General features: G+C 45.4%; 5 non-coding genes across 5 annotated transcripts; all 5 read right to left on the bottom strand.

Moving 5' to 3' along the window:
- Positions 1-8,871: 8,871 nt before the first annotated feature.
- Positions 8,872-9,063, bottom strand: LOC141221608 (U2 spliceosomal RNA). The gene has a single exon (XR_012289618.1). It is a non-coding gene; the product is annotated as a U2 spliceosomal RNA (small nuclear RNA).
- A 6,095-nt stretch (positions 9,064-15,158) lies between these two features.
- Positions 15,159-15,343, bottom strand: LOC141221572 (U2 spliceosomal RNA). The gene has a single exon (XR_012289596.1). It is a non-coding gene; the product is annotated as a U2 spliceosomal RNA (small nuclear RNA).
- A 6,470-nt stretch (positions 15,344-21,813) lies between these two features.
- Positions 21,814-22,004, bottom strand: LOC141221448 (U2 spliceosomal RNA). Its single transcript, XR_012289480.1, has one exon. It is a non-coding gene; the product is annotated as a U2 spliceosomal RNA (small nuclear RNA).
- Positions 22,005-23,119: 1,115 nt separating this feature from the next.
- On the bottom strand, positions 23,120-23,310 carry LOC141221507 (U2 spliceosomal RNA). Its single transcript, XR_012289537.1, has one exon. It is a non-coding gene; the product is annotated as a U2 spliceosomal RNA (small nuclear RNA).
- A 1,115-nt stretch (positions 23,311-24,425) lies between these two features.
- LOC141221447 (U2 spliceosomal RNA) lies at positions 24,426-24,616 on the bottom strand. The gene has a single exon (XR_012289479.1). It is a non-coding gene; the product is annotated as a U2 spliceosomal RNA (small nuclear RNA).
- Between the last annotated feature and the right edge of the window lie 424 nt (positions 24,617-25,040).

Below are 25,040 nucleotides of genomic sequence, written 5' to 3'. Positions count from 1 at the left end.
AACCATATCTTCCCTTTCCTCTACGGGTCGAGGGTCTTCTTGTTCCTCTTCAGGGTTCCGTAGCTGTTCGGGACACTTCTTCAGGTGATCCCGGGATACAATGGCTGTGGTTTCCCCTCCGTCTTTGCTGATGGTACAGACCTTCGGGTTGTCGTGGCTTGAGGGCAGTACGGTGTATGGGTCCTTCTCTCACTGGTCGTCCAACTTGTGGAGCCGTCTTTTCCTCTTCAAGACCTGCTCTCCGGGCACCAGGGGAACAGCGGGAGCATACTGGTTGTAAGTTTTCTCTTGTCTTTCCCTAGCTTGACAGAGACTACGCTCCACGCTCTCCTGTACTTTCCGGTACTGCTGCTGCCTCTCTGTATCCCAGTCTGCTTCTGGTGAAGTGTCCTCGGGTGTCAGGACTCCCATCTCCAGGTCAACAGGTAGCTTACCAGGTCTTGCCCTCATCAGGTAAGCCGGGGTACAGTTGGTGGAACCTACCGGGATGTGGTTGTATAGGTCCACTAGGTCGGGCAGCCTCTCGGGCCACAGACTGCGTTCTTCCAGGGGCAATGTTTTCAGAAGATCTATCACCACCTGGTTCATTTTCTCACAAAGTCCATTAGTTTGCGGATGATAGGGTGTCGTCCTTATCTTCCGGCAGCCATACAGAGTGCAGAATTCTTGGAAGACCTCCGCTTCAAAGGCAGGTCCCTGATCCGTCAACACTTGGTCCGGGTACCCGTGTGGACGGCAGAAATGCTGCTGGAAGGCTCTAGCTGCTGTTTGAGCTGTTAAGTCCTTGACGGGGACGACAACCAAGAACCGGGAGTAGTGATCCACGATGGTTAGCGCGTAGACGTAGCCACTTCTGCTTGGGGTCAGTTTTACATGATCCAAGGCTACCAGTTCCAACGGCTGCCGGGTGACGATGGACTGCAGGGGAGTCTTCTGGCTGGCACGGTCCTTCCTTCTTAGGTTGCACGGGCCACAGTCTCTGCACCACCTCTCGATGGTTCCCCTCATGCCTACCCAATGGAACCGCCCGCGCAGCAGGAACTCCAGCTTCTTCCATCCGAAGTGCCCAGCTCCGTCGTGGTATGCCTCCATCACCATAGCTGCGTCTCTTCTTGGCACCACTACTTGCCAGATTAGTTCATGCGTCCGGGAGTTAACCATTCTGCGGCACAACTTCCCCTTGTAAAGGAACAGTCGACTCTTCTCAGCCCACAGTTGCTTGGCTTCCTCCGGAGCGTCTGGGTCAAGGCGTGCATCTGGCCGAGTCAGCATCTCCTTTACCAGTCGGACGGCAGGGTCACTGTCTTGCGTCTCCGCCCAGTTGTAATGAGGTAAAGGGTTGAACGTAGCGGATTTACTCCTTACACGGTGGGAATACTGGATAGTCCCATGACGGTGGAATGCGGGGAGTTCAACTTCTTCCAGTCCCTCTGAATCTTCCCCTACGTCCGGTAGATTTGGCATCCTGGACAGGGCGTCCGCGTTGGTATTGGAGCGTCCTGCCCGGTACCTGATTGTGAACTCATAGTTGGACAAGCGGGCCATCCATCTTTGCTCTAGGGCACCGAGTCTTGCAGTGTCCAGGTGTGTCAACGGGTTGTTATCCGTGTACACGGTGAACCGGGAAGAAGCGAGGTAGTGCTTAAAGCGTTCGGTGACTGCCCACACCACTGCCAGGAACTCTAGCTTAAATGAGCTGTAATTTTCAGGGTTTCTTTCGGTGGGTCGCAGTTTTCGGCTGGCGTAAGCAATTACCCGTTCTTTCCCCTGCTGGATCTGGAACAGTACGGCTCCTAGCCCGATGTTACTGGCGTCGGTGTAGATGATAAAGGGCTGGCTATAATCAGGGTATGCCAGGATTTCATCCCCAGTGAGGGCCATCTTCAGCTGGCGGAAGGACTCTTCTTCTAGCTTCTCCCATCTAAAGGGTGGCTTCTGGTTCTTGGCCTTCCTGGACTGGCCTATCAGGAGGTCCTGCATAGGAGCTGCCTTTTTGGTGAAACCGGGAATAAACCTTCGGTAGTAGCCTACCAACCCGAGGAACTGCCTCACTTCCTTTACGCTGGAGGGGCTTGGCCATTCCTTAATTGCGGTGATCTTATCAGGGTCGGGAGCCACTCCGTCAGCACTCACCACGTGTCCCAGGTACTGCACCTTTGGCTTCAGGAGGTGACACTTAGAGGGTTTCACCTTCAGGCCGTATCTTGCCAGGGCTTCGAACACTTCCGCCAGGTGTTTCAGGTGGTCCTCATAAGTCTTGGAATATACGATGACATCGTCCAGGTACAACAGGACCGTCTCGAAGTTTCTGTGTCCCAGACAGCACTTCATTAATCGTTGGAAGGTTCCTGGTGCATTGCAGAGTCCGAACGGCATACAAGTAAACTCGCTGAGTCCCATCGGGGTGGTGAATGCGGTTTTCTCCCGGTCCGCCTCTGCTACAGGAACCTGCCAGTACCCGCTAGTGAGATCCAAGGTAGAGAAGAAGTTAGCAGATCTTAAAGCAGCCAAAGACTCCTCTATCCTTGGTAAGGGGTACGCATCCTTGTGTGTGATACGGTTGATTTTCCGGTAATCTACACACATCCTCATGGTGTTGTCTTTCTTTTTGACTAAGACTAGTGGGACTGCCCAGGGGCTACAGCTATCCCTGATTACCCCAGCCTCCTTCATGTCTCTAAGCATCCCCTTGGCGTGTTGGTAGTGTGCAGGGGGTTCGGGTCGATACCTCTCTTTTATGGGAGGATGGTCTCCCGTGGGGATGTGGTGTTCTACCCCCTTGACTCGCCCGAAGTCTAACGGGTGTTTACTAAACACTCTCTCGTACTCTTGAACCACCCGGTAGACTCCCTGTTTCTGGTGGGAGGGAGTGGAGTCAGTACCCAAATGTAGTTGCTGACACCAATCCTCCATTATTTTCTTAGAGCCGTTACCTTCCTCCGGGTGAGATGGAGGCAAGGGTTCCACAGACTCTATAGAGTTTTGGTTGATGGTATATAATTTGGCTAGCGTGGCATACCGGGGCAGGTATACTTCCCTTTTCCCGATATTTATTATGCGAACGGGCACCCTCCCATGGCGTACATCAACTACCCCCCGGGCTGTCAAAATGGTGGGCCTACTGTCTGAATAGACTGGTTCTACCATTGCCTGGTAATCTCTACCTCTCAGACCAATAGCTGCCCGGCACCAAATCATCATTTCACTTTTCGGGGGCATAGCAATAGGGAAAGGGTCACACATTCTTACGCTACCAATCTCACTGCCGGAGAGTTCCACCTGTTGCCGTCGCATCAGTGCCCGGATCTCTTTCTGGAGCACTCGCTGCTGGCCGGAGCTGGCGTTCTTGGCAACCTGCTGTAAAATGAAAATCACCTCTGCAAGACAATTTTCAATCACATTAGTTCCTAAAGTTATCTTTGGGTGACTCTCGCGCTTGTCAATGTCTACAATGATCAGTCCCTGTGCTGCCAGTTCGACTCTACCGATTTTAATGGTCATCTCTTTAAATCCGATCTGCGGCACGGGTTGACCATTGCTGGCGATGATACTCAAGTCGTCGTCAGGGTAGCGGGTTATATCCGAGTCATTCCAGTACTGCTTGAAGAGCACGTACGGGATGGTGGTGACCTGTGACCCGGTGTCCAGTAGGGCACTCATAGGAATGCCATCCAGTACCACAGGCAAGACTGGACGTCCTCCTACATATTTGTCGCGCCAGTTCGATGGGCCTGGTGATCTTTTTCCTGGGGGTTGGCCCTCTACCCCAGGTTGTGCCAGTTTAAAGGACAGCACCTTGCCATATGTCCGGGTTGATTGCAGCGGCGGCAGATGCGTTGTCTGTCCTCGTTTTACCGGTCGCTGGGTCTTCCTCTGGCCGGTGGGGTCCTCTTTGGTCGACGCCACGGGATGTCCTCCGGTCCGGATGCCAGCTGGATCTTCCCTGGAGTGGAAACCTGTAAAGACTGCACAGTTCGGGTTAGCGCAGCAACGCTTTTAGCTAGCTCTTGGACCTGATGGTGCAGGTCTGGAGCCGGGTCATTGTTCAAAGCCTGCGCATCAGCTCCCACTGGCCCTGCCTACAAGGGTGTCGCCTCCTGGTGGTAAGCGGTAGCAGGGCGCCTGTGGGCCACAACGCCACCCGGTGCCGGTTCTCGGAGCACCCGGATGGCTCTGTCCTTGAACTGTGCAAAGTCCAGATGAGGATCCTGTAAGGCTATGGCCCGCAACTGGGTTCGGTGGACATTGCAATATAGTCCCTCTATAAATTGTTCGGTCAACAGCCTGTCCTCGTTTCCCACGCTGTCAGGGTCGGTCTGCTTAATGGCTCTCAGGGCCTCTTGTAGGTTGAGTGCATAGTCCCTTATACTCTCATGTGCTCGCTGCTTGCACCCATAGAATCTAAGCTTAATCTCGGCTGAGGTGCGGGTATCAAAGGTGTCCCTCAGCCGGGTTAGTATCCCTGCGACAGTCCTCCTCCCAGGTGGCCAGGACTTTACCTCCCTTTGGGCTGCCCCGGTTAGTTGGGCCACCAGGATGCTCACTTTTTGCTCTTCTGTGAGGGGGTACACCTGGAAGAGGCTATCCAGCTTCTCTCTAAAGTCATTCAGGGTATGTGACTCCCCTGAGTATTGGGGTAGCCAGGCTGCTCCCGGGATATAGGGCATGGTGAAAGGCATGACTGCAGCAGCGCTGGCGCTGGCGGGGGTTGAGGCAGTGAAGCTCTCCTCCGTATCCGACATCTTCCTCCCCCCTAGTGGACCGTGGCCTACCTTGCGATGATCCTCTTCCGTAGGCCGCGGTTCCGCAGTGGATCGTCAGGGTTGAGGACCTTCCGTCGCGCGCCTGTGACGTCAGCGTCTGCTGGGCTCCTTCCAGGACCTTACGCGACGTCCGGACGTGAGGCGGGGCTTCAGTTCTCGCGCGCTTTCGGAGTCCACGCCCCTCTTCTTCCCGCGCGGCGTCTTCAAGATGGCGTCCAACGGCGGGAAAACTCCACGGATGGCGGGAAGAAGGCTGAAGATGGCGCCGGATGGCGGGAAAACTTCACGGATGGCGGGAAGAAGGCTGAAAATGGCGCCGGATGGCGGGAATCTTTACCGATGGCGGGAAGAAGGCTGAAGATGGCGCCGGATGGCGGGAATCTTTACCACAGGTAAGTTTTAAAAGTCTCTTTTTCAGGCACGCAGTACCCGGTGGTTGCGGGCACGAAATCCTGCCGACTACGCCAAAAGTTGACGCGCCCCCTGGGCCATGTTCAGGGGATACCCGGAGCCGGATCTGGATAGGGGTAGTAGTCCTTGTGGCGGTGACCCGGTCCGTGCCCAGGGTGTCAAACTAGGAGGCAGTATATTAGCAGTAGATGTAGGACGACTACGCCACCCGTTGAATGCAGCTATGGAGCTGCCGCTGCAGGGCAGACCGCTGAGGCCGGTGGAAGGATGGTGCAGCGTGGATGGTATAACCCCCAACGGGAGGGGTATGGCCTCAGGGCAGCCGACATGGATGATGGGGGTAGCAGGAACCACTCAGAGACGATGCGGTGTAGTTCAGGGTCTTTACTGGTGACAAAGATAGACCCTCCCGGAGTACTTGCTAGCGATCGGGGCCTGGTCAGTCCTTGAGCAGATGGGATTTCCCCTGGCCAGGCGGAGTTGTAGGCCTTCCCAACTAACTGTACTCTTCTGGCTACCTTGCTAGAGGCGGGTAAAAGTAGCCCACATCCCTGAGTGTACCGTGTGGTGCTCACCCGTATGGCCGGTGACTCGGGGCCTTCTAATGGCTTCCGCTCAACGATGGCGGTGCTGGTCCCACGCGTGTGACCGTGCCTTCGGGTTTCTGGGCCAGAGGACCTGCAATCCCCTGCCGGTCGTTTTCTGCTGCTGGGTAAAGATTAGTCCCCACAGCCTCGGACTCCGGGTCCGGTGATAACTTCTCAGTCAGGGCGAGCTCTGCAGCTGCCAGCCCCTGACTCCTTGTAGCACTGCTCCCACAGAGCTCCTGTTGTTTCTTCCTATGGCTGCTTCTCTTCTCTCTACTCTAGTCTCTAACCCTGCCTCAGCCCCAGGTTTATATAGGGGAAGTTCTTCCCCTCCCAGGACTGGGCAGGAGGTGTGGCATGCATAGGATTCCTGACCAAGAGACCTCCCACCTGCTCTCAGACATAATATTGCTATTATTGTGGAGACCAGACCCCTGGGGTGCCACATATACATTATATATCATTTACACATACATTTCCAGGAGGTATAACAGAGGGACGATACAATGTAGCGTTTTAGGAAAAGAGGTTTCATACTTATTTTTTGGAGAATACTATTCTTTACTAATACAGACATACCACAAGAACTGACTGCTCCTTTGTAATGGGGTTCTTCACTTTTAATATTGTTTCATGTCATATTGTATATGAATTATTTTATCATTTAATCCTTTTTCATTCTATTTAGCTCTTGCGGTCAATTAAGGATGTAAACGAACCCAAATTTTTGTCTCATGATATTCCTCTGTTCAATAGGATTACCAGCGACCTGTTCCCTGGCATTCAACTTCCGGAAGCCGACTATAAGGTATTAAAATATAATAGTGTCTTAAAGGGGTTTTCCAAGACTTAAAGAGGACTTGTCCCTCGCCATAAATATGTAAATGCCGCTGTTCTCCTGACTCCGGCATTGTTTTTCTTTTCTTCCTGCTCCTCTCCGTTCCTGACATCTGTCACTCTCCTCTAGCCCTTTAAGCCAACTGGGCAAGGCCTTCCTGAAGACTCCCACAGAGAGGACTTGATGACCACGCCCACTTGGCTATTAAAAATTATGAACTAGATTTCTATAAAGCGGCTATATCTCAGGAATGGAGAGACGCAGGAGCAAAAGAAAAACAACACCGAATTCAGGAGAACAGCGGCATTTACACCAGGTAATAAAATTGCATATTAATGGCAAGTGATAGGTCCTATATAGCGGGCCAGCTATCATTAGGATGACAGTTATCTTTCCCGGCTCCCCCATATTCAGGAATGCTCATTCCTGTTTTCTCTAAGACAGAGTCGCTGCCAGAATCTTATGTCAGCTGCTAATTTCAGGGTCAGAAAGTAAGGATTGGGTGATTAAATTCCAACCGCCCGATTTTTATGTCCCCCAACATAATCTGTCATGAGGCCCCCATACACAGTAGAGGGTAGACCAATCCCATTGAAATCACCCGATCCTGGTCCACTGCTTTGGAATTGTGTTACATGACCTTGTCACTCATCGTCCGGTCCCATTAGTGCAACCTGGGCAGCTGCACAGGGGCACCAGAGGTAAGGGGGCTCACGTATACCTCCAATGCAGGATGATCTGATGTAGAAAAAAAATGGTTAAAACATCTGTGAGTGATTTATCGCTAGTTTAGTTGTAGGTTATGGAGACATTTTTTTTTAGATGAATGAATCGATTCGCAGGAGACTGATCCAATGGCCAGGTGTCATGGGTGCGTCAGATGTGACAGACAGTCGCCCTGCAGTTGGTTGCAGGAGATCCCTTCGTTTGGCATTACGGACATCTTCTTAGCGGTCTCACTGTAGGACCCAGCGGCTACCTCCCTCCTGTTCTAATTGACAATCAGGCCTGGGTGTTTAAATATTTCCAGGTTGCTACACAGAGGTGCCATTGATATTCACATGACCCCTTGTGAAGGCTTGGAGCAAGTGCAGTTCTTACTTCCTCTCTGGTGCTAAGAGGATGTGTGTGCCATCTCTCTGAAGTCGACTCAAGCTAAGCTACTTCCCCTGTGTCTGTCTCCCCTTGCTGTCTTTAGTTGTCAGTGGGGATCGACTAGTGCTCACCCCCCTTCCCTATCCAGGGTCAAGCGCTAAGGAAATACAGGGATAGGTTCCTGTGCGGCAATTGGTGAGGAACCAATATAGAGTCGGTAGGGGAGACAGGGTGATTGCAGATCAGCCTAGGAGGTCTCCATTTCCCCCTTTCCCTAGTATCTGGGCTCCCTTCCCCTCATCCCTTTGTGTCGCACTTTGTCTTTCCTACACTGTGCGTGACATCAGGTCAGTGGTGGGCACTGAATGAGACCCCTGAGAGCCACCTTATTTCTTCCTGCCCCCCGTCTCTTCTTCAGATTAGCCGGCCTGGCATGACGTTATGGTTGCAGCATGATGTACACCAGGCCATATAATCAGAAGAGGAGCCGGGGATGCCGGCAGCTAAGAGGCGGCTCTCATGGGTCCTGTCCAGCGGCCACAGAATACTGATCTGGTTCCTGAAAATGTATTCTCCCACCTCTAATTGGATCCACTGTAAACAGACTGATGAAATATTTTACCTTCCTTTTGCTCAGGATTTACTGGAATGCGCACAGGAGAGCTGTGCTGGACACAACATCCAGCCCGAGAAGGTCTTCCTGGAGGAAATGATCCAGACGTATGAGATGATGATTGTCAGAAACGGGTAAGCTGTAACTACAGAAGTCCATGGGACGGGGGATTTATTCTTCGCTGTTTCCATTTTATACAATGGACCATGCTGCATTTTGTTTATCCCGTACAGTTTTATGTTGGTTGGAGAGCCGTTCTCTGGAAAAACGAAGGTCCTCCACGTCCTCGCTGATACGCTGTCTCTTATGAATGAGCGAGGGTGCGAAGAAGAAAAAGTGATTTACCGGACAGTGAACCCTAAAGCCATCACCATGGGGCAGCTGTTCGGGCAGTTTGATCCAGTGTCACATGAGGTTTGTCTATGATTGGAATTATTGTTTACTAGATGGTGGCCCGATTCTAACGCATTGTGTATTCTAGAATATGACAAAATCCGACAAACAAGCAAAATGAACAAAAAGCATTGAATTCAATTCTTTCTGATTTTAGAAACTGCATTAAAGAAGGGGTGCACCGGTCCTGGAGATACTGCAATACCAGGTGAATGCGTGGAGTGGACAGAGCAAGCTCTTTTTCCATCTCCCTGTTCTAAAAATCCATTTAATATATGGTCCCCAGATAGGGGACGTATCAGATATTAAACTGATAAGAACAGATTTTTTTTTTTTTTTTTTATACCATTCAGTAAAATTTTTCAAGCAACAATCAATAGTATAAAAACTCATACTACGTTGCCCAGTCTTACATCATAATGGTACTTTCTTTATTTCATATTTATAACTTTATACTGAAACAGTTGTAAGACCTTTTGAATGGACAAAAACTATAAAAACATACCATTGTCATAAAAAATGACAGATCACAACACTTAAACAAGGACTTACTGGTACTTTACCAGTGACCTCCATTTTTTGACTTTCCAAAAACCTTCTGAATCAGAGCCACCACCGCCACGGCTATCCCATAAATAAACTATGTATAACCTTGACAAAACCATCCTAACACAATTATTAACTGAGATTATTTTCCTTTTAAATAAACACAAATTCCTAACGTCCCACAGACTTTCTATTACACATGCCATTATCAACCACAACAATCTCTCTTTCACCCGGCTACTTGCACCCATCCCAAACATTACCACTCTCCAATTTATAAAATTCACGCCCGCTAGTTCCTTGCATAAACCACCCACTCCCTTCCAAACACTCTGAGCATAATCACAATTCCAAACCAAATGCATAACAGTTTCACTCGCCCCACATCCATCCCTCGGACATACCTCTGTTCTAATCAGATCCCTCCTCTTCTGTACCTCTCTCACAGGCAAAATCTCATGCAAACTCATCCATACGATATCACGCTGCCTATTCGATATTCCTTTTATACTCAGGTTCCTCCATACACACAACGCTTCACTCGATCTCAAGCCCCTAATGTTACATTCAAACTCTCTAACTCGCATCCTTCTCCTTACATTCCTTATCACTTTGAAATCACCCATAGGAACATCCAACAAATCATGCTTGACAACAAATTTTTCAACAAACTCATACCACACTGGACATTTAAACGAAACAGGCACTCTTGCATCCCTTCTCATCCATTTCAACCCAAACAACATCCATCCAGCCATATATTTAATCATATAAGCCGTCTTGTTATCCCTACCTAACAGAACAACCACTGTTTTAATAAAATTTAAACCAAGACAAATTTCAAAATTTGGGAAATCCATTCCCCCATGTTCACGTAACTTACACAAATATTCCCTTTTAAGTTTTTCCATCTTACTTCCCCAATAAAACGTAAAAATTAGCTTCTCAATCCGCCTAAAACCCCTATAAGGGGCTGGAAAAACCACTGACACAAAAAGTAACATAGGAAGAATCACTGACTTAATAATAAGGACTTTGCCTGACAATGTCAAGTCCCGCAACCTCCAAAAATTTAACTTCTGTTCAATCCTCTTACCGCATTCATCCCATCTCTCATTCCCTTTCAGATCTTTGTTAAACCACACCCCCAAAACCTTAATAGCACCTTCTTCACATATCACACCATGCATCCTAACACTCGAATCCCCGAAACACTTAAAGCTACACTTCCCCCAATTCACCCTAAAACCAGATGCACCACAAAAGAAATCTAAAAGCAACCTTGCTCGATTCATAGCAGCCATATTATCACTCACCACAACAACATCGTCCATATACCCCATTACCTTTACAGTCTTTCCACCACTCCCTGGGATCAGAAGACCATTCATCACTTTCTCTTTCCGAATCATGCACAACAGGGGCTCAATCACACTTATAAACAGGACAGGGGACAACGGACACCCCTGCCTGACCCCTGATTTTATGCACACCTTCTCACTCAAACATCCATTCACTAACACTTCACTCACCACACCATCATACAAACACCTTATGGCATTCACAAAAACACTAGGAAAACCCATCGTAACTAACACCTCAAACATAAACGCATGCGACACTCTATCAAAAGCTTTCTCAAAATCCACACAAAAAACCATACATTTCCCCTTCCTAAACATACAATCTCCAATTACGTCCCTCAACAACAAGAGGTTATCAGTCATACACCTACCTGGCACCGCGCACACTTGATCATCACCAACCACACTTCCAATCACCCCACGCATACGGTTAGCCAGAATTTTGCTAAAGACTTTATAATCTGCATTGAGTAATGTAATCGGCCTCCAATTACGCAAATTCTTTTTCTCACCCTTCTTATATAGTAAAACAACTACTCCTTCTTTCATGGAATTACAAAGTACACCATTCATCCACATATATTGACATACCTCCACAAAATCAACACCAATCACATCCCATGCTTTTACATAAAACTCCACAGGCAACCCATCTTTCCCAGGTGTTTTATTCTTTTTCGCACCATCCACCGCCTTTTTAACCTCATCAAAAACAATATCTTCACTCAAACACTCACGTTCCCCTGATTCAAGCTGACTCTCCAACATACCTAACACATGCTTTTTCAAACCCCCATCCACCCATTTAGACTCAAATAAACTACTATAGAAACTATGTACCTCATCCAACACTTCCCTTCCAACCACAGTCATACCATTATCATTTACAACCTCATCCAACTCATCTTTTTTACTGCACATTTTTTTAAAAAAGTACCTCATACACTTCTCATCCATATCCAAATGCTCAACTCTCGTCCTAAAAATAATTTCCTTCCCACGCTTTTCCAAAACACGCTTCATCTCATCTCTCGCTCCTCTGAGTTGATCACTAACATCAATTCCTTTCATACTCATTTTATGTAACCACTCAATCCTCATATTTAAATCTTTAAATCTGCCTCTTTCAATTGCTGCTTTTTTATAACCCCACCTCCTAAAAAAAATCTTAATTTCCACTTTCACCCAATCCCACTATACAGTCACATCCACAAAATTATTTTTCCTAGACCTCCACCATTCATACTTACTTTCGAAGTCTCTCATAACCCTAACATCCTCTAACAACCTAACATTTAGCTTCCATACCCCAACACCATGCACCATTTTTTTATCACCTTCAAACATACCCCACAAACATTCATGGTCTGTGAAAGAAAAAACATGCTGTTTAAAAAATTTACACACCAAACTTCTATTTGTATACAGCATGCGGTCAATCCTGGACACTATTCCTCCCCTATCAGCTCTATATGTGGCCGGTGGTGGCTTACTCAAAAATTCCGCTGCATCTAAAAAAGAAAAATCAGATGTAATTTGATTAAGGACCTTACCCGTGACATCAATTTCCCCTTCAGAAACACAATTGAAATCACCAACTAATAATATTGGAATCCTTCCAGGCAAAAATAAACGTATTTTCTCTAATAGTGCTAACCTATCCCCTTTGTTAATTGGACAATACACGTTAACAATTTTCACCCTCCACCCTCTCCCCTTAACCACTGCCATTATACAACGACCTGGCTCCACCACCATATAATTTTCAAAACTTAAATCCCTATTCCCCAACAAAATCCCCACACCATCATTTTTGTTTGTCATTGAACCTGACCAAATGCTATACCCATATACCCAGTCCTTTTCAGGAGGTGACTCTTCAATTCCGCACTCTTGCAGACAGTAAATATTTGCTCCAAGATTTTTTAGTTCTTCCAGTATAGCCAATCTTCTAGGCTTAGATTTTATAAGCCTTACATTTATTGACAGTACACTACAGCCCACGTTGGAGCCCATTTTTTAACCATATTCGGTAAAAAAGAACATACCCCCCACCGAAGAGTCAACCTTTCTCGTCTTGAAACTCGATTCCTGATGTTAAGCAGAGAATGCTGGCCCCCTCCTCCAAAAAAGACCTCCTAGGAGAGGCACTGTAGCTCTCGGGATAGCTCCTATCACTTAAGGGGCTGATGCTCCCAATACTGGCAGGTGAAAAATCTGGCCGGAACTTCTTTGCAGAAGACACATCAGAATCCTCATCAGGGGGCCTCACCACAGCCCCGGTGAAGTCACCCTGGCCACCACCACCTTCATGAATTGCCTCTGAGCTTTCCAAAGCCAACACCGGCGTTGTGGAGAGTGAACCGCTCACTTCTCCCTCACCACTCACATCAAGCAGAATTGACATATCTGCAGGCTCTATCTCAACAGCGCTTCCACCAGCAGGATCGGGTGCTTGCTCCATCTCTTCCATGAAGTCCCTTACTGCCTCGATCGCCTCACCAATAGTGGCGGCAGTAGTAGGACGTGGGGACACGGCCTCTGCATATGACCTGGAACGATGGGGACAGTCCTTGAAAGCGTGTCCCTCCTCGCCACATGCATTACAAACCATGGAGTTAGTACACTCCATTGCCAGATGACCCTCTTTATTGCATTTCCCACAAAACTTCTCCACCGTGCAGTCCTCTTGGTAGTGTCCAAAGGATTTACACTTCCTGCAAAAACGCGGAGCACCAGGAAAATACATATACCCTCTATCCCTCCCGATGGCAAAACTGAGGGGAGGGTAGTGGATACCCCCAGGTCCCTGGGGGTCCTCCTGGAACCGTACAAAAAATTTGTGTTTGCCAGTCCACAAGCCCACCTCATTCCTCACCTTGTGTGAGTAGGACACATAGCTGCAATGACGGTTCAGGAATCTAGTAATGTCCTCCACATCCACAAGGGGGTTGTGCATAAACACAATAACTGGCACTTCCCCCTTAGTATACAATACCGTGAATGTAAGCCCATCAAGAGCCGGATGATCCAAGGCTTGCTGATCCTTTAGAGTCTTGAAAAGATTCTGGCAAGCTGCCATACGATCAAGGACTAAAACGTACCGGCCATTCTTTGGGAACTCCTGTAGGCAAATGATGTCTCCACGACCAACATTCAAAATCTTGAAGATGACGACTTCCACCAAGAACCGCAGGTTAAAGAAATTCCTCCTCGACTCCTCAATATCAATGCGAAAAGCATTTTTGACCCGAATATCATCGGTCCCGGCATAGCGAATCTTGACGCCCATTATCACCTCTCGTTTCCTCTGGACCCCCCCCAATAGCAGCAGGCAGCTTAAGCCACCTAAGTGGCGATGCTGCAAGGCCGAGGGGGAGACACTATAGGATCCTTCTGATCAGATACAAGATCTAAGCCAAAAGGCCGAGAAGCGATAACCAGAATTGGTTTCGGACTACGGTGCCACCCAAGGATCCTGAAAAGTCCATTTGTGGAGATGGCCACCTGGACTCCCGTTAAGAAGACATGCTGTCAACCTCTAGATCCCTCACATGCCTGCACTTTTCAGCTTGCTGCTGCTGCAATCCACGCGTTTTAGATCTGCATAACTCCACCTCTTTTAGCACAGCACCCTCACCCCCGGCTGTTCCCACCCGCCTCAACACCATTGGAAGGGAGGAGAACCAATTAAGGCGGGGGGGGGTGGAACGAGCAGCTGTCTACACTTAGCAGGAGGGTTGCTGATTACTTACCTTTCCTGCTGCTGCTGCTGGCTGTCCAGCAGCAGACTGAAGGTGGCTGCTGCTGTGCGCAGGTATATAAAGGCTCAGAGCCTATTATGACATGCGCAGCCAGCGTTCCATTGCCACATTCCATCTACTGCAGGCGGGATACCTGGATGGCTGAATGTCACTGAGAAGCTCACAGAGACCGCCATAAGCAACAGTTTAAAAGAATGCCACAGACTAATCAACCAAACTTTTTGGGTTGGTTTCTCTTTTATAGTCTGCAGGCATTAAATGAAAGAAGTCAGTGTTCCAGCAGAGGGAGACAACGTTTCACAAAAGGCATTGTAGCAAACCAAAAAAGAAATTTTAAGCGCAGCAGAGTAACCAGCGCACATACCTGTTAGCTCAGGTGAGTTTAAAAGGCTGCTGTTGATAACAAGGGCATTTGCTAAATAGATGGTGTGTGTGCAACAATATACTGAAAGGTCAATTATATTGTGCAGCTTATCTCACCACCTGTAGTTATTTAGGTGAAAGCTCCAAAATGCTTGCCTAATATGTCTGTTTATCCAAAAGGAAGTAAAGAGGGAGAGCTAGATAGATAGCATTGCATTACATTACATGGCAATGCAATGCACAGTTGCTGAAGTTGAACCAAAATGAGCTTGTCATCTGGCTTCTGCAACTTTTAACATGAAAAATCCAATGAGGAGAAGAAAAGCAAAGCCAAAGAGTCCATCCCAAAATCCGACAAACAAGCAAAATGAACAAAAAGCATTGAATTCAATTCTTTCTGATTTTAGAAACTGCATTAAAGAAGGGGTGCACCGGTCCTGGAGATACTGCAATACCAGGTCAATGCGTGGAGTGGACAGAGCAAGCTCTTTTTCCATCTCCCTGTTCTAAAAATCCATTTAATATATGGTCCCCAGATAGGGGACGTATCAGATATTAAACTGATAAGAACAGATTTTTTTAATTTGGCTATCCCCTCACAGGGATAAAACCAGTTTTATTTAAAAATTACACAGATGTACAGAAATAAAAGCAACATTTTACATCATTACAAATTTTTATACATTGTCTCGAAACATACGAGACTTAAAAACATAAATTATTCAAATAGGATAGAAATTTGCATATATTCAAATTAATAAAATGTTACAAAAATTCAAAATGTGTTCCATACATTGACATCCCATTTTAGGGAGATATTTGGATTATTTTTTTTATCTAATAAAAAATATACATACATTTCACTTAAACAAAAACTAAAAACATCATTTAAAGACAATTCATCATGATTAAAAATTAAAATATTTCGGGCTTTCCAGAGAGCTATTTTGGCGCAATTTATTGTCTTCCATGCCATAATTTTTTGGTCTTCTGTTGGGCATTCCATAAGTCCATAAAGTATTGTGGCGTAGTTAAAGTCTTTGAGGTCTGCCACTTTTTCCATCAGAGGGAGCAATTTTCTCCAGAACACTTTTGCAAAAGGACAAGTCCATAGTAGATGTTTCACTGATTCCTCCTCTTGACATCCGCTTCTTGGGCAAATGGCAGACCTCACGAGTCCTCTTCTATGTTGGAATGCCCGGCACGGAAGACATTGGTGTGCGCAGCTCCAAGCCAAATCTTTCTGTATATTAAAAAGATATTTTGCATTAATGACTTTCCATATATTCAATATTTGTTCATCATCATAGCGCTCAATGTTACATAACTCTTCATTTTTACAAAGACTTTTAATTAATTTCTTACTATTTTGTAGATCTCCCGCTTCTTTACCCCCTAAATTAAAATGAATCACTATTTTTTCTAAAATTAAATAATGCGTTGGCAGTTTAAAAGCATATGGAGATGATAAAACCGTTTCAAACCACCCAAACTTTCTCATAAAAAAACCAGTGTTATAACGCATAAAAAAGGACCAATAGTGATTTTTAAAAAGGGCATTAAAACAGAAGCAAAAAAATTTAATTAAAAGGAATCTACTAAAATCTGGAAAGTCTTTCCCACCTTTGAGCTTTGGTTTTGTTACAATTTCTCTTTTTAATTTCTCCATCTTAGAACTCCAGAAAAAAGTAAAACATGCTTTAGTGATCTTTTTTAAAATATTTACAGGGGGAGGGAAAACCAAACTCAAATACAATGAAAGAGGCAAAATGACCATTTTTATAATTAATACTTTACCCTCCATCGTTAATTTTCTCATATTCCACATACATATTTTCGTATTCACTTTCTGAGCTACCGCCTCCCAGTTATTTAGACCATTATTGGATTCACAGAAACAAATACCTAAAATATTAATAGATTCAGTTATTGGAATAAAAACATCGTGTAAAATCATCTCCCCAATATTTAAAATACTACTCTTATTAAAATTAACCTTAAAACCAGAAGCTGTACAAAAGGATTGGATCTGTTTGAGTGAGTTTTGTAGTGATGGTGCATCTCGGCAAAGGACCGCCACATCGTCCATGTAACCCACCACTTTTGCTTCTGTTCCTTTGCTTCCAGGTAGAGGGATACCACATATTTGTCTATCTCTACGGATTGCACATAAAAGTGGCTCAAGAGCACAAATAAAAAGTAGTGGGGACAGGGGGCACCCCTGTTTTACCCCTGATTTTAAAAAAACATCTTGTGTCTTAAAACCATTTACTAAAATCTTACTTGTGCAGTCCTTATAAAACGCTTTAAGAGATAATAAAAATCTTTCTGGTATGCCCATTTTTTCTAAAACCTTAAAAAGATAAAAATGAGAAATCTGATCAAAAGCTTTTTCGAAGTCAATTGATAAAATTGCCATCTTCCCTTTTCTGTTTTTAATGTCTTCAATACAGTCTTTAACAAGGTTTAGATTGTCCCAGATACTGCGCTCAGGCACACCACATACTTGGTTTGAGTGGATTATTTTTCCTATAATTTTTTTAAGGCGGTTTGCACAAATTTTTGCCATTATTTTATAGTCACAGCTTAGTAGGGTTATAGGTCTCCAGTTTTTTAAGTCTGTCTTATCACCTTTCTTATATAATAATGAGACCTCCCCTTTTTTCCAGGATTTTAATAAAACCTTATCATTAAAAACTTCAATAAAAACATAAAACAGATCCTCTTTTAAAATATCATAAAATTTTACATAAAACTCTATAGGAATACCGTCTGATCCAGGGACTTTTCCAATTTTAAAACTTTTTATGGTTTGTAAAATTTCTTCTTCTGTTATGTTTTGTGATAAAAACTCTTGGGAGGCGGTATCTAAAACAGATGTTATTTCTTCTAGAGAATTTTGCATTATATTTTCATCTATTCTTTTATCATTAAAAAGATTAAAATAGTAACCATGTACCTTTTCCAAAATTTTTCCCATATTTTTCTCTCCATCTATATCTTCAATTACTGTTTTTTTCTCTCTAATTTTTTTAAAAAAATATCTAGAACATTTTTCGTCTTCCTCCACGTGTTTTATTCTGGAGCGGAAAATGAGCTCTTTCCCTTTTTGTTCTAGTGATTTTGTTATTTCTTCTTTCAGTATTTTAATATCTTTTTCTACTTCTAGACCATTTTCTCTAAGTTTATATAAGGTCTGTAACCGGGTATTTAAATTATTATATAATTCTAGCTTTTCTTTTGCTTTATATATGCTTTTCTTAATAAAAAAATCTTTTATTTTTTTTTTCATTTTATCCCACCAGGCACTTATAGGGACATTTACATCTTTCTTCCTCCTGCAGTTTTTATAAAATTCAATAAAATCCGATAAAATCTTAGAATCATTTAAAAGGGATACATTCATTTTCCAAGTTTTTTTCCCACATTTTTTATTAGCATTAATTTTTACACTAAAAGATAAAAATTTATGATCTGAGAAGATATTATCGTGGGTTTCACATTTATCAGGTAAAATTTGTTCTGAACCGAATATAAAATCTATTCTTGAACTGCAATTTAAATTGCTCCAGGTAAAGCCGGCTTCTACTGAACTAGTCTTGTTGCATTCTTTATAAATATCAACAAGTCTAAAATCACTTAAAATATTACTTAACATACCGGTAGTTTTGTCATAGTTTCTACTTACGGCTGTAGAGCGCCGACTTTCACCCTTTAAAATACAATTAAAATCACCTGCCAAGATAAAAGGTTCAGAGGTATTAATAAATAATGGTAAAATCTCTAACATGTCAGCTCTTTCATTTTTATCTGGGGACCCATAAAAATTTAAAAATTGCCATTTTACACCATTAATAAAAGCTTTAACTAATAACATACGACCTGGTAAAATCTCTTGGATAAAATCAATTTGAACGTTTCCCTTAAAAAGTATAGCTATCCCTGCTGATCCGGTAACATTTGACCCGGACCACACTGATGGGCCACATTTCCAATCCTCTTTGTATTTTTTGTAGGATACTGTGTGCGGGATATTGCATTCCTGTAAAAAGAAGACGGAAGCCGTAAGACAAGTTAAAAAATTAAATAATGTTACTCTTCTGGTTTTTGATTTTAGACCCCTCACATTGAGGGAAATGCCCTTAAGTTCTGCCATTGGAGGAAAGTAAAAAAATTATATAAAACAGAAATACGGAACTTACTTCCTATCCGCTGAACCGGCCAGACCACTTACGCTCGAGCTACTTCCCTCGTCCGAATTTATCGTAAGTAAGGACTCCATGGAGGAGGAACTTGACTCACCAAGACAATGACCCAACGCTACATGTGAGTAGCTTGGGAGACAACTAAGAGGAACAGCACCCTGGGTCTCCATGGGCTGGCCATTCAGATCCTTATCAGGTGGGTCCCCAGGTGGCTCCCCTGCACCCAGGGGAGGCCGACACACAGGGGAAGGTTGGGTACAAGGCAATGTACCCGAGCTCACGGAGCTGGCAAGGCCCGGCTCCCCACCGGGGTCAGCAGGGTCCGGGACTTTTGGGGGACCAACGTCCACCTCCCCACCAGGAGATGTGTCCATCTGATCCCCATCAGCCGCTCCATTCGAACCATCTTTCTTCCCTCTTTTCTTTTTATGGGGACCCACCGTAGTCCAGTTAGCCTCAGACTCAGGCCCAGGAAACCCAGTTTTTGCCTCGGGCTCGGTGTCAACCTTCTGCCGGTCTCTTTTGGTTTTACCGATCATGCCCTATTGTTCCTTTTCTGCCTTTCTTTTAGCCTCCCTGTTGTCTTGGTGCCAACTTTTCCTCACTGCTTGGGAGTTACCCTTCATTACCTCTGAGCTTTCCTCATCACTCGAATTGCCCTCTTTGCTCGCTGAGGCTCCAGGTTGTTGTTCCTCCTCCTGAGGGGTGGTCTGACCTGTTGGTTCATTTTCGGATGTCCTGGCCTTTTCCTTCCGTCTCTGTTCGGCCTCCCAGAACCTATGTGGGCATGAAAAATAAAAATGACCAGGTTTTTGGCAGAAATTACATTTTTTATCATGAGGACATTCTTTGGTGTCATGTTCTGTACTAGCACAGTTTCTACAGGTTGCCTCACAGTCATCCTTAAAATGGCCATATTTTCCACAGTTTCTACAAAAGGGTGGCATACCAGAAAAAAAGAAGTCTCCATTTGAGGAACCTATTTTAAAACGTGCAGGAGGGAGTTTCACACCGCCTGGGAAATTAGGGTCTCTTTCACATGTTACTAGAAATTTCCATTTGGACGTCCATATGTGAAACTCATTAAGTACTTTCCCTATACATTTTACACTTTTAAAGTACATTGAAAGAAAACATGTTAGTTCCACTGAAGTAACGAAAGGAGAAAATACTTTAAGGATTACCATTTTTACCTCATCCAGGACGTGCTCGATAACTTGTATTCCTTTTAGAATAGGATTGTTTTTTGCCTTTCTGGCTCTTACCAGGACATCCTGAAAAATGCCTTCCCCGGTGAAGGTGATGTCATAATCGCCACGCCTCGGATAATCCTGGATAGAGAGAATCTCGTTCTTCTGCACATGAAAGAGCCCTTCAAGCACGTCCTGGACTACGTACCACAATTTCCTTTCATCACTTCCGCCCTCTGTGAAATGAATACGGATAGTGTTTTTAAGCCTCGCATAGTGAGGCACGAGGTTGGGGTCAACCTCCATGGTAACGCAACAAGAAAAAGCAAATCGCAAACCGCTTGCAATCTGCGCCTTTCAGAGTTCTGTAAACAGAAACACCTGAGAGGCTGGGGGGGATCGCAACCCGTTACCCTGGGACTAAGCCCTCTCCCAATAGCAGCAGGCAGGGGAGCCCACCGAAGTGGGTCACCCTGCAAGGCCGAGGAGAGGGGTACCCGAGTACCTTCTGAACCACAGTCGCCTGTACAAGACACTTGACCGCAGCCAAAAGGCCGAGAAGCGATAACCAGAATTGGTTTCAAACTACGGAGCCACCCAAGGATCCTGAAAAGTCCATTTGTGGAGATGAGCTCCTGGACTCCCGTTAAGAAGACATGTTGTCAACCTCTAGATCCCTTACATGCCTGCACTTTTCGGCTTGCTGCTGCTGCAATCCACGCGTTTTAGATCTGCATAACTCCACCTCTTTAAACACAGCACCTTCACCCCCTGCTGTTCCCACCCGCCTCAACACCGTTGGAAGGGAGGAGAACCAATTAAGGCGGGGGGTGGGGTGGAACGAGCAGCTGTCTACCCTTAGCAGGAGGGCTCCTGATTACATACCTCTTCTGCTGCTGCTGCTGCTGGCTGTCCAGCAGCAGACTGGAGGTGGCTGCTGCTGTGCACAGGTATATAAAGGCTCAGAGCCTATTATGACACGCGCAGCCAGCGTTCCATTGCCACATTCCATCTACTGCAGGCAGGATACCTGGCTGGCTGAATGTCGCTGAGAAGCTCACAGAGACCGCCATAAGCAACAGTTTAACAGAATGCCACAGACTAATCAACCAAACTTTTTGGGTTGGGTTCTCTTTTATAGTCTGCAGGCATTAAATGAAAGAAGTCAGTGTTCCAGCAGAAGGAGACAACGTTTCAGAAAAGGCATTGTAGCAAACCAAAAAAGAAATTTTAAGCGCAGCAGAGTAACCAGCGCACATACCTGTTAGCTCAGGTGAGTTTAAAAGGCTGCTGTTGATAACAAGGGCATTTGCTAAATAGATGGTGTGTGTGCAACAATATACTGAAAGGTCAATTATATTGTGCAGCTTATCTCACCACCTGTAGTTATTTAGGTGAAAGCTCCAAAATGCTTGCCTAATATGTCTGTTTATCCAAAAGGAAGTAAAAAGGGAGAGCTAGAAAGATAGCATTGCATCACATTACATGGCAATGCAATGCACAGTTGCTGAAGTTGAACCAAAATGAGCTTGTAATCTGGCTTCTGCAACTTTGAACATGAAAAATCCAATGAGGAGAAGAAAAGCAAAGCCAAAGAGTCCATCCCAAAATCCGACAAACAAGCAAAATGAACAAAAAACATTGAATTCAATTCTTTCTGATTTTAGAAACTGCATTAAAGAAGGGGTGCACCGGTCCTGGAGATACTGCAATACCAGGTCAATGCGTGGAGTGGACAGAGCAAGCTCTTTTTCCATCTCCCTGTTCTAAAAATCCATTTAATATATGGTCCCCAGATAGGGGACGTATCAGATATTAAACTGATAAGAACAGATACTACACTTGATCTTAGCCAAAAGGCCGAGAAGCGATAACCAGAATTGGTTTCAAACTACGGAGCCACCCAAGGATCCTGAAAAGTCCATTTGTGGAGATGAGCTCCTGGACTCCCGTTAAGAAGACATGTTGTCAACCTCTAGATCCCTTACATGCCTGCACTTTTCGGCTTGCTGCTGCTGCAATCCACGCGTTTTAGATCTGCATAACTCCACCTCTTTAAACACAGCACCTTCACCCCCTGCTGTTCCCACCCGCCTCAACACAGTTGGAAGGGAGGAGAACCAATTAAGGCGGGGGGTGGGGTGGAACGAGCAGCTGTCTACCCTTAGCAGGAGGGCTCCTGATTACATACCTCTCCTGCTGCTGCTGCTGCTGGCTGTCCAGCAGCAGACTGAAGGTGGCTGCTGCTGTGCACAGGTATATAAAGGCTCAGAGCCTATTATGACACGCGCAGCCAGCGTTCCATTGCCACATTCCATCTACTGCAGGCAGGATACCTGGCTGGCTGAATGTCGCTGAGAAGCTCACAGAGACCGCCATAAGCAACAGTTTAACAGAATGCCACAGACTAATCAACCAAACTTTTTGGGTTGGGTTCTCTTTTATAGTCTGCAGGCATTAAATGAAAGAAGTCAGTGTTCCAGCAGAAGGAGACAACGTTTCAGAAAAGGCATTGTAGCAAACCAAAAAAGAAATTTTAAGCGCAGCAGAGTAACCAGCGCACATACCTGTTAGCTCAGGTGAGTTTAAAAGGCTGCTGTTGATAACAAGGGCATTTGCTAAATAGATGGTGTGTGTGCAACAATATACTGAAAGGTCAATTATATTGTGCAGCTTATCTCACCACCTGTAGTTATTTAGGTGAAAGCTCCAAAATGCTTGCCTAATATGTCTGTTTATCCAAAAGGAAGTAAAAAGGGAGAGCTAGAAAGATAGCATTGCATCACATTACATGGCAATGCAATGCACAGTTGCTGAAGTTGAACCAAAATGAGCTTGTAATCTGGCTTCTGCAACTTTGAACATGAAAAATCCAATGAGGAGAAGAAAAGCAAAGCCAAAGAGTCCATCCCAAAATCCGACAAACAAGCAAACTGAACAAAAAACATTGAATTCAATTCTTTCTGATTTTAGAAACTGCATTAAAGAAGGGGTGCACCGGTCCTGTAGATACTGCAATACCAGGTCAATGCGTGGAGTGGACAGAGCAAGCTCTTTTTCCATCTCCCTGTTCTAAAAATCCATTTAATATATGGTCCCCAGATAGGGGACGTATCAGATATTAAACTGATAAGAACAGATACTACACTTGATCTTAGCCAAAAGGCCGAGAAGCGATAACCAGAATTGGTTTCAAACTACGGAGCCACCCAAGGATCCTGAAAAGTCCATTTGTGGAGATGAGCTCCTGGACTCCCGTTAAGAAGACATGTTGTCAACCTCTAGATCCCTTACATGCCTGCACTTTTCGGCTTGCTGCTGCTGCAATCCACGCGTTTTAGATCTGCATAACTCCACCTCTTTAAACACAGCACCTTCACCCCCTGCTGTTCCCACCCGCCTCAACACCGTTGGAAGGGAGGAGAACCAATTAAGGCGGGGGGTGGGGTGGAACGAGCAGCTGTCTACCCTTAGCAGGAGGGCTCCTGATTACATACCTCTCCTGCTGCTGCTGCTGCTGGCTGTCCAGCAGCAGACTGAAGGTGGCTGCTGCTGTGCACAGGTATATAAAGGCTCAGAGCCTATTATGACACGCGCAGCCAGCGTTCCATTGCCACATTCCATCTACTGCAGGCAGGATACCTGGCTGGCTGAATGTCGCTGAGAAGCTCACAGAGACCGCCATAAGCAACAGTTTAACAGAATGCCACAGACTAATCAACCAAACTTTTTGGGTTGGGTTCTCTTTTATAGTCTGCAGGCATTAAATGAAAGAAGTCAGTGTTCCAGCAGAAGGAGACAACGTTTCAGAAAAGGCATTGTAGCAAACCAAAAAAGAAATTTTAAGCGCAGCAGAGTAACCAGCGCACATACCTGTTAGCTCAGGTGAGTTTAAAAGGCTGCTGTTGATAACAAGGGCATTTGCTAAATAGATGGTGTGTGTGCAACAATATACTGAAAGGTCAATTATATTGTGCAGCTTATCTCACCACCTGTAGTTATTTAGGTGAAAGCTCCAAAATGCTTGCCTAATATGTCTGTTTATCCAAAAGGAAGTAAAAAGGGAGAGCTAGAAAGATAGCATTGCATCACATTACATGGCAATGCAATGCACAGTTGCTGAAGTTGAACCAAAATGAGCTTGTAATCTGGCTTCTGCAACTTTGAACATGAAAAATCCAATGAGGAGAAGAAAAGCAAAGCCAAAGAGTCCATCCCAAAATCCGACAAACAAGCAAAATGAACAAAAAACATTGAATTCAATTCTTTCTGATTTTAGAAACTGCATTAAAGAAGGGGTGCACCGGTCCTGGAGATACTGCAATACCAGGTCAATGCGTGGAGTGGACAGAGCAAGCTCTTTTTCCATCTCCCTGTTCTAAAAATCCATTTAATATATGGTCCCCAGATAGGGGACGTATCAGATATTAAACTGATAAGAACAGATACTACACTTGATCTTAGCCAAAAGGCCGAGAAGCGATAACCAGAATTGGTTTCAAACTACGGAGCCACCCAAGGATCCTGAAAAGTCCATTTGTGGAGATGAGCTCCTGGACTCCCGTTAAGAAGACATGTTGTCAACCTCTAGATCCCTTACATGCCTGCACTTTTCGGCTTGCTGCTGCTGCAATCCACGCGTTTTAGATCTGCATAACTCCACCTCTTTAAACACAGCACCTTCACCCCCTGCTGTTCCCACCCGCCTCAACACCGTTGGAAGGGAGGAGAACCAATTAAGGTGGGGGGTGGGGTGGAACGAGCAGCTGTCTACCCTTAGCAGGAGGGCTCCTGATTACATACCTCTCCTGCTGCTGCTGCTGCTGGCTGTCCAGCAGCAGACTGAAGGTGGCTGCTGCTGTGCACAGGTATATAAAGGCTCAGAGCCTATTATGACACGCGCAGCCA

The sequence above is a fragment of the Phyllobates terribilis genome, unplaced genomic scaffold (genome assembly GCF_046119375.1).
Source record: "Phyllobates terribilis strain yellow unplaced genomic scaffold, ASM4611937v1 Scaffold_325__1_contigs__length_2139453, whole genome shotgun sequence".
NCBI classification, from domain to species: domain Eukaryota; kingdom Metazoa; phylum Chordata; class Amphibia; order Anura; family Dendrobatidae; genus Phyllobates; species Phyllobates terribilis.
The sequence above is the reverse complement of the archived record's forward strand: the minus strand, read 5'-3'. Positions and strand labels throughout refer to the sequence as shown.